This window comes from Helianthus annuus, chromosome 17 (genome assembly GCF_002127325.2).
Source record: "Helianthus annuus cultivar XRQ/B chromosome 17, HanXRQr2.0-SUNRISE, whole genome shotgun sequence".
Classification (NCBI taxonomy): domain Eukaryota; kingdom Viridiplantae; phylum Streptophyta; class Magnoliopsida; order Asterales; family Asteraceae; genus Helianthus; species Helianthus annuus.
The window spans coordinates 17,606,679-17,617,078 of NC_035449.2; the positions used below are offsets into that span (position 1 = coordinate 17,606,679).

Sequence of the window (10,400 nt, forward strand, 5' to 3'; positions counted from 1 at the left end):
CCAACTAATCTAATATATGTATATCAGTCAAGTTTATGGTTCGGCCCTATAAGTTTCCAGTTATGCGAGTGGGTCGAATCGACTTACACTTAGTTCAAACACTTCAGGTCAGTTCAATGTGATACGGATAAAATGTAATCATTTCATCAAATAATAACACGTAGGATTTAATTTATAACAGTGAAACGATTCCTCAAAGTTACGGGTTGTCACAAACTAGCCCAAAAATTTCTATATAAGTATTTCCCTCCCGCTAAAACTGCTAAGTTAATGATTGAAATTAATACATATTCACAAGAGGATGGGGAATCCTTATATGAAACTTGGGAAAGGTTCAAGGAGCTATTACGCAAGTGTCCCCATCACGGCCTTGCAATATGGCAACAAGTATCCACTTTCTATAATGGATTGTTGCTACACACAAGGCAGACACTTGATTCTAGCTCCGGGGGACTTTTAGGTAATCGACGCCCACACGAAATATATAATCAAATTGAGGAAATTGCTCAAACCAATTTTCAATGGCACACCCCCCGGGGAAATAAGTCTATCGCCCCGGGCGCCCATAAGGTCGATGAAAGCACTTCTTTACAAGCCCAAATCGAGGCCCTTTCTTCAAAGATAAAAAAATTGGAAATGACAAAAACAGTCTCGGTTATGGCTTGTGAAGGGTGTGGTGGGTCACATGAAAATTGGAGTTGTATGAAAGAAACAGACGATCAACAAGAAATGGTAAACTACATTGATAATAGACCTAGGCCGTCGGGTCCCCCAACGGGAACTTACAACCAAGGATGGCGAAACCACCCAAACCTTGGTTGGAGGGAACCCGGCAATAGGAGTAACCAACAAACCCAACGAACAAACTTTCAACAACCAAGAAATGAGTCACAAAATTTCACTCAACAACAAAGTGGACGAGAAAGGCTCGAAGATACTGTATCTCGCCTCGTCTCCGACACTGATAAGAAAAACTCGGAAAGATTTCTACAATTAGAATCAAATTTTAGAAATCAACAAGCTAGTATTCAAAACATAGAAAAACAATTAAATCAAATAGCTCAAAATTTTGCCGAGAGACCGCAAGGCGCATTACCTAGCAATACCGAAACAAACCCAAAAGCGCAAGTTCACCTCATCACACTACGGAACCGCACCGTAGGGCCTGCAGAAGTGCCACCGCCAATGGAAGAAACAGTACCCACACCTCTGCAGGAAAAGAACTCCCCTTCGTCACTAGAGCCTACCAAGGCTCCTCGAGTTCCATACCCCGGTAGGTTAATTCGTCAAAAGACCAATGAGCAATTCGCAAAGTTCGAAAGTCTGTTAAAACAATTGCATGTCAATATTCCTTTTATCGAAGTCCTAACCCAAATGCCCAAGTACTCTAAATTCATGAGGGACTTCCTTACACATAAAAAGAAAATTGAAAGTTTGCAATTAGTCAATTTAAGCGAAGAATGCTCTGCCCTCGTACTCAATAAACTTCCCCAAAAGAAAATCGATCCCGGAAGCTTCACGATTCCCTGCTCAATAGGGGAATCGCCCGTTCGGACTGCCTTAGCCGACCTTGGGGCTAGCATTAACCTCATGCCCTCATCAATGTTCAAAAGACTCGGCTTAGGAACCACGAGCCCTACAAAAATGAGCATACAACTCGCTGATCGATCCGTCAAATTCCCACAAGGTGTCATCGAGAATGTCTTGGTAAAGGTAAGCAGATTCGTTTATCCAGCTGACTTTGTCATACTCGATATGGAGGAAGACACCGAGGTCCCCCTCATACTAGGGAGACCCTTTCTTGTCACCGCCCAAGCAGTGGTAGATATGAATGACGGGACACTCACCTTGAGGTATGGGGATGATAAAGTGAAGTTCGGAGTTGGGAAGAGAATAGAGGACGACGACCCGGTCAATTACATGAAGGTTATTGATTCGAGCTTGGATGCTGCTCTCCGACGGTGTAACATGGGACGCCAGGCATCCCACTCAGAAAACATATAACCTCGCATTGGGTCTAGCCAAGGACCCTTATAAACGTGGCGCACCACGGAGGCATTCCGCGGAACTATCCTTAGTTTAGTTTAATCTTTTAGTTTTAATTTGTAGAAATAAAACACACTCATGGTGGTAATGAATGAAAAAGGGAACGAGAAAAATGGCCCCATGCACAAAGAACAGAGCAACCCGACACAAATCTCCATCACAGAAGGCTCAACACGGGCCGTGCCCAACCAACACGGCCCCGTGCTGAGCCACCTGCAGAAAAACGCCCAGTTCAGGTAACTGGACACGGGCCGTGTTCAGCGGACACGCCCCCGTGTCCAGGCTTCTGTCTTATTTCTTTAATTTCTGTTACTGGCACCTGACCACGGGGCCGTGCCCGGTCACCACGGGGCCGTGTCCAGGATGCCAGTAACATAAATCTTTGCTTTTTAACCCACTTTTACACATTCTAATCAACCGAAAATCTTATTTTTGGGACACATTGAGGACAATGTGTAATTTAAGTGTGGGGGGGATGCTAAAACCTTGAATTTTGCAAATCCTAATTACAAGCCTTACACAAAACTCTATTGGAACCGCTAAACACCCCAGATTTTTTTAAAAACTTTTCGTTTTTTTTTACTTGTCTTGGTTTAATTTGGGAATAACAAGTTCTAAAAAGGTTATATTTTTACAAATTTACAACCGATAGCGTCGTGATAACAAAGAACCAACATAAGAAAATTACGAAACGGCATAACAAGTTTAGTTAAAAATTCGATTATATATACTTGATCGCATTAAAAACCCATTCCCACAAAAAGTGAGTTTTGAGCCTTTATTGAGCATAAAAATATACATCTTTAGACTAAATGCTCATTTTTCATTTCTTGTGTGAATAGCCGCTTGGTTCTTACAACTCTAGAACTTGCCACGACGATACATTCCCGGTCCTTACCAACTTAAACCCAAGTAAGTAAGTGATGGAGGCATTAGGACTAACCATATTTTTCTTTCTACACCATTATTTTTCATTTTTTCTTTTTACCACCTACCCAAAATCCCCCTAGTTAGCCCCTTTGAGCCTAAACCTTTCATTTCATTACCCTAAAACCCTTTTTACCCACCAAAAAACCCTTTGTTATTTTTCACCCTTTATTTTAGTAACAAGCTCGGTTTTTCGTAAGATCGCTATTTTATGTGACTTTCCAATATATATATATATATATATATATATATATATATATATATATATATATATATATATATATGATGAAGTCAAAAACAAACAAAAGCTATATAAAAGCTTGTTTGGAGAAATACTTCAAAATAAAGAGTCACTAAAAACAAGGTGTGTCACGAAAACCGACGCTCTTTACAATTTTCGCCCTTTTACTAACCACTAACCCAACCACCCACCTTTAACCCAAGCCTAACCCTTCACCCAAAAAGTCCTCTTGATATTTACAAAGGTAAAAAGTTAAAAAGGAGGAGGATTGATTGCTTGGCAAGCCTATGGAAGGCGTAAGTTCCATGCCGCTCTCGAGTGATTCACTAAAAAAAAAATACACCTTCGGCCGAGTGTTGAGTGATCTCCCGTGAGGTATGTGAACTTGTATATAAATGGAATTTTAATAAGGCATGCTATGCCCGAATAAGTAATTTATCCTGTGAAACGTTCTAAATAAATCATAACGAATAGGATTGTAAATAAATAAAAATAAAACTTACAAAGATCTTGGATTCCCGACACTCTATGACAAGCCAAAAACTTTCTCTTATACCTATTCCATTTGGAAGTGTAAGCCACATTTAAAAGAGTTTTGCTTGAGGACAAGCAAAAGTTCAAGTGTGGGGGTATTTGATGTGTGTAAAATGCAACATATAAATCACATCAATTAAGGCATAAAACTAACCCTTTTTAAGTACTAATGTTGGAAAAAGAGTGTTTTTGTCTTCCTTTTGTATTTTCAGGATGAAATGAGCTCAAATTCACAAAAGAAGCAAAAAGACAACTAATTCTAGCATAAATACAAGAAAAGGAATAAAAGTAGACTGCCCGGACCCTCAACAGCATCCCCCAAAGCAAAGAAGAGAAAGCAGAAGTCTGAACACGCCCCGTGCTCAGCCAGCACGGGGCCGGGCCCAAGAAGCAGCATAAAAGACAAACTTATAGAAGCTTCCATTGCCCACCACGGGGCCGTGTCCAGCGGGCACGGGGGCGTGGTGAAAGTACAGCAGGCGCATTAATTGTAATTGCGAATTACAATTAATGAGGAGAGAGAGTGTCAGACGGGCACGGGGGCGTGTCCAGTGGACACGGGGCCGTGCCCAGCCTTCTGTTCAGCCTATAAATAGGAGTGCTTGGTTTCATTTCAACTCATCCCTTGGCACACCACCTCTCTCACACTTCATCCACCACCCACCACCACCATAACACCATCATCCACCACCATCATCCATTGCCCATCGTAGAGTGTGTGAGTCGTCTCGGGATCCAAGATTGATCGTAAGAGTTCTTGACAATCAAGGCCATGTTTGCCTAAGTCTCTTACATCACTTGGTGAAGACAAGTGTTTAGTATAATACTTTTTATTTTCAATCTTTTGCACTTTTTATTTGGTTTTGTATTAATGACTTTAATAACTAGTTACTTATGTTGAAGGTGATCTTTCCTTATCGTTTGTCCGTGGTGTCTTGGCATTATTTTACTGTCTATATAAAATAAAAGATTTTCACCATTCATATCTCCACGGTCTATATGGAGGTATGTTGGCTACCTGGTCGGGGGTTAAGGGAATGGTTTGGTAAGGGTCTTGCCCTTGTTCAGCGTTTAGAGGTCCTGCTTGGGACCTGGGTCAAATTTAGTAGGATCTCCTTCAATGCCCATAGGTATTGGATGGCGGGGATCCAAACTCTTTGACCCCCTCATAAGTTAACTACTATTAATACTATAACCCGGCTATTTAGGACTGTATCCCTGCTGACTCAGACTACTTAGCCGAGGGTAACGTCACCGCCGAAAGCGGGGCCTACCACAATTTGCATTAATAACTTAATTCATTATCTTTCAATAATCCGACCCTTTAGGATTGTATCCTTGCTGACTCAAACTACTGGGTTGAGGGTAACGTCGCCTTCAAAAGAGGGGCCTACTACAATAACTAAGATAATCTCTTAAACAAGTGCAAAAGTGCGAAAATAATCAAAGGTTATACTAATACACGTGTCGGATCCAAGTGATTCATCTTGTCTATCTGTTTTATTTTATTTTTATTTTTCAGCATTTAGTTAGTTTTTATTTTCTTAGTTTAAAAACATTTTTCTTATTTTTTTTATTTGATTAGACGTTGAGGATAAACCGGTATTAAAAGCTCTTGTGTCCTTGGACGACCTCGGTATCTTACCAACACTATACTACGTCCACGATGGGTGCACTTGCCCATATGTGTGTTTAGTGTTAGTGAATATCGTGTTTTTATAAATTTAAAACTTGGCTAAAAGTGTAAAAGGGGTTTAAATATACATCAAAAATATATTACACTACACACGCATCAGCATCATGGCTCGGTATGTGGCGAAAGTTAAGGAGACAGCTAAGGCATTCAGAACCTTCAAACTGGAATACATCCCTTGAGGGAGGAACAGGACGTCTGATGCACTCAGCAAGCTAGCTTCAGTAGCATTCAACCACCTCGCGAAGGAGGTCAAAGTAGAGGTCCTGACGTCCCCCTCCCTGGACGTAACGGAAGTGGCCACAATCGAAGGTTCCCAAGAAACATGAATGACCCCGATCATTAAATTCCTCCGGGATGGGACCTTACCTGAGGGGGAGTGGGCAGCCAGAAAGGTAAGAGTCAAAGCCCTACAATATGAAGTGATTGGGGAAGAGCTATACCGAAGGTCGTACCTGGGTCCGTCCCTAAAGTGCATAGACATAGAAGAGGCCGAATATGTGATCAGGGAAATGCACGAGGGAATCTGTGGGATGCACTCAGGACCAAGAACGGTTGTAAGAAGGGCAATGAACGCAGGATTCTACTGGCCGCGAATGTACGAGACGGCATCTAAAGAGATCAGGAAGTGTGATAACTGCCAAGTACATGCACCAATGACCCACCAGCATAAGCACCCTATGGTCCCGGTCTCGACATCTTGGTCGTTCCAAAAATGGGCCATCGACATAATCGGGCCTTTCCCGGAGGGTCCCGGGGGGGTCAAATACGTGGTGGTGGCCATTGATTATTTCACTAAGTGGATCGAAGCGAAACCCCTGGCAAAGATCACCGGAGATCAAATGAGACGGTTCGTGCTGGATAATATCGTGTGCAGATATGGGGTCCCGAAGGAACTGGTGAGTGACAACGGGGTGCAATTCGCTGGAAGACCCTTCAAGCCGTGGTGCGAGCAGATGAGGATTCAACAAGTGTTCACCTCCGTAACCCATGCCCAGAGTAACGGGTTGGTAGAGAGAGCCATCCAAAGCGTTATCAAAGGAATGAAGGGCAGGCTTGGGAGGAAACAGAAGGGCTGGCTGGAAGAACTTCCATTTGTGTTATGGGCATACCGAACCACTCCCAAAAGTTGCAATGGGGAGACCCCATTCAGCCTTACCTACGGGACGGAAGCCATGATCCCTGCAGAGATCGGATCCCAAACTGCCCGGATGAAGCTGAGAGATGAGGAGAACGAGCAGGATCTAAGAATGAACCTGAACTTATTGGAAGAAAGAAGGGAGATAGCAGCGGTGAAGGAAGCTCACTACAAAAAACTCCTGGCAAGTTACTACAACACCCGGATGAAGAAGCTCAACCTTGTCCCAGGGGACCTAGTTCTTAGAGCCAATGAGGCCAGTCTGCAGGAAAATACCGGGAAGTTGGGCCCCAACTGGGAAGGCCCATATAGAGTCACATGGGCAAACGGGAAGGGAACGTGCAAGTTGGAGACTTTAGAGGGAAAAGAGGTCCCCAGGACCTGGAACCTAATGCAGCTCAGGAAGTATTACATGTAAGGGGCATGCCCCCAGGAGAAAACGGCCAAGGGCCACATTTGTTGTAGGAAAACTATGTGTACGGGGACTTTCCCCCCAGAAAGTAAACCTTTTGTAAACAGTCTATGAAGGGAAGTATAAATCCCCCGAAGATCCAATGAAAGACAGACAAAAGTGTCCCATTTTGAAAACTGTGGGTAACCATACCTGGGCAGACGTGCCTATGAACACCCTTTAAATCTATAACTAGAACAAACAAACACACGTGTATGAGGCATTCAAGACATGCCCAAAGCCCGGCCGTGGGGCTAATAAAGGTCTAGCTAACCTAAAAAACGAACAAAAGCAAGTCAAAAACATAATTTCACATTATAAACTTGTCCACCGATTGGCCTCGAACAGACAATCACAGTTTAACAAAACAAACAACAAAGAATAAATAATGCAGATACACCCGTATATAGAAAACCACGAAGGGGAACCTGCTTTATTTGATACAAAACATACGTACGAAAAGAAGCCCCAATAACTGGGGCAAAAAACTAAAAAGATTATTACAAACACGGCGAGACAAAGTAAAGACATAGCTCCTCGCCAAAGCAGCTTGAAAATCTCCAAGGAATCACCAAGCTAGCCTCCGATATAAGCCCCTGCAAAATAAAAAAACAAGGCAAGAAACAGGCAGCAAAGCAAAAGAGGAGTTATACATAACCATAGGCCATACGATTAAGCGGTCAAAATGGTCCCCAACACAAAGGACCATCAAAAATAAAGTCAAGCCAAACATACGAGTATCCCAAGGTAAGTTAGAGTTATTACAACCATATCGAAATTTGTCAAGTGTTCAGAATTTACTGGGGATCACCCCCGGAAAGAGACGGCGGGGACGAAGGACCAACGGAGGAGAACAAGGCCTTCAGTTCAGCAATTGAGATCATGGGATGTTCAAGGATCTTGGCAAGGACGGCTGGGGTTTTACGCCCAAACTCCTCGTTCAGTTTGGACAACCTCTTCTTTGCCTTGGAGTTGTAAAGAGGAGTCTCTTTTCTGCCCAGGCCTTGGGCAGAATAAGCATAGCCATCCTTCAATCCCGCCTGATAGCCAACATCCCTATAGGCCCTATAAACCTCCTCCAAACCACTCTTAAAGTCCTCTGATTGGGCAACAGCGGTCAGGAAGGCTCCAAAACCTTCAGTGATCAACCAGTGCTTCTCCCCAGCCAACCGTTGGTTATCATCTGAAGTTATCCCATAATCTGCATACATAGTGTTAAGCTGCTCCTGGGAAACGGAGCCAACTTCCTTCACATGCTTCAGCTCAGCAGCAAGCTCCTCCTTCTCTGCAATCAACGATGCCATCTCCTGCTCCCAGGCCCGCTCCTTCCTCTCAAGCATAGCCCCAGCTCCCTAAACAAAGAATCAGTGAATAACGGCAGTATGTATATATATATATATATATATATATAAAAGAGGGGAAGGGGAGAATACTACGCACCTTCTCCTCCTGTAACCTCCTCTCAGCATCAACCACCTGGCCTCTAAGTCCGGCAATAACCGATTGGGAAGCTTTAAGCTCAGCCTTGAGTCCCTCATTTGTTTTCCTCAGGTCATCAATCCTTTGCAGCATCCCAGCACCCCTAAAGAAGCTCTCACACAAGGACATGCTATACTGATCTTCAAAGAGATCATCCCTCAAGGCAGAATTTACAAATCTATGTGAAGGAGGGACAGCATGACTCAGAAAGTCCCGGGCAGCTTCAGGAGTCCCTATCACGGAAGAGCTGGTTACCTTCCATTTGGGAACATAGGTGCTGGGGAGAGCATCAGCAAACAAAGGGGCAAGGGGGGATCGATAGGCAAAGCCTTCCTGAAAAGAAGGTTTGCTAGTCCCAGTAGCATGCAAAGGAGAAAGTTCATAGGCCGAAGAAAAGCGAGCTACCCCCACCTCAGAGGTTTTATCCCGGATACGGGAAGGAGAAGGACCAGTTGGAATTTCTATAGGTTCCCGGGAGCTCCCCTAAGAAAAAAGGGCAAGTAAGAAATAACGGGGAAAGAAAGAAGAAGAAAAGGGATTACTTACCAGTAACGGAGCACTAACTAAGCTTGAGGACTTCAAATGCTTGGATAGGGAACCCTTGACTCCAGCAGGAGGAAGGTCAGAGGCAGCCTTGGAAGGAGGAGGGAGCTTTTGACCACTAGCACTCCGAAGTCTCTGGCGAATGTTGTGAGGTGCGGGAGCCGGATGAGGGCTGACAGACTTCCTTTTACGAACCAGCTGTATCTCCACTTCTTCATCGTCGCTTGGACCGGAAGGATGAACAGGAGGAAGGTCAGGAGAACTCTCCTCCCCACCAGAAGGATCCTCCTCGGATCCACCCACAGCAACAGAACCCCCTGCCTGGACGGATCCCACTGCAGCCTGTGCCTCTGCATTCAGCCGGGGATCGACCTCATCATCAACCACATACTTCACATCCTTGGAATCACCCTGGAGAAGCCTCCACAAAGTTATCTCTGCACAAAAAGAGGGCACTAAAGATGACTACGGAATTCCCAAAGAAGAACGGATGTAGGAAACAAACCAAAAACAAAAAGTTACCTTTCTTGCCGTAGAAAGCCCTCGGACGAACCGGATGAGAGGGACTTAGCCCCCCCATAGCAAGCATCCCCTCGGAGAAAGTGAACGCCCTCGTTGGGTTATCACACATCCTCTTCCACTGAACAGTCTCGGCTGCAGAAAGGGTGGGAATGGTGTCCTCGATAGCAGCATCAAGATCCTTTGGTGAAGGGGAATCCGGCAACATAGCGGCTGAAACAAAGATGAATCTACACTTCAAGTCTTTCGGATAAGTAGAAGTGGGCATAAAACTGTAACAGGGCCTTGAAACGTTGTTCTGTCGTTTCGCGAATGTGAACCAATCTCCGTCGGATAAGTAGAAGTGGGCATAAAACAGTAACATCAGTAGGTTTCAACCTCATATGCTTAATTAGGTTCTAGCACATACTTATGCGTTAAAAACGCTTAAAAAGGCGATTTGGAGCCATTTCCGGGTTTTATATAGAAAGCTGCTATTTTTAAAATTCCAGAAGGCTCAAAATAATTTATTTAACATACTAGATCAGTAGAAAAAGGTTTGGGGTCAATCGGATATATAAAACTCATTTTATAGCCCAAAAGGGCAAAACCGGCATTAGCCGAATTAAGCTTAGAACGCTAAGTTATGCTCAGCCTAAAATTAAATAAAAATTTCTAAAAATCCCAGAATATTATTTTAATATAGTAGGTACAAAGTTTTGTATAAAAATTTGGGTTTAGATAGGCTATATGCAATTTACGCTATTTAATTACTAAAGAAGCTTCTAATTACGCTATTGAGCATAACTCCTAATCTAGACCTCAAACTGATGTCAAATTTTATGGACAA

General features: G+C 43.6%; 1 non-coding gene across 1 annotated transcript; it reads right to left on the minus strand.

The window, feature by feature from the left end:
- Window positions 1-264: 264 nt before the first annotated feature.
- LOC118489374 lies at window positions 265-371 on the minus strand. Its single transcript, XR_004887393.1, has one exon. It is a non-coding gene; the product is annotated as a small nucleolar RNA R71 (small nucleolar RNA).
- Window positions 372-10,400: the final 10,029 nt, after the last annotated feature.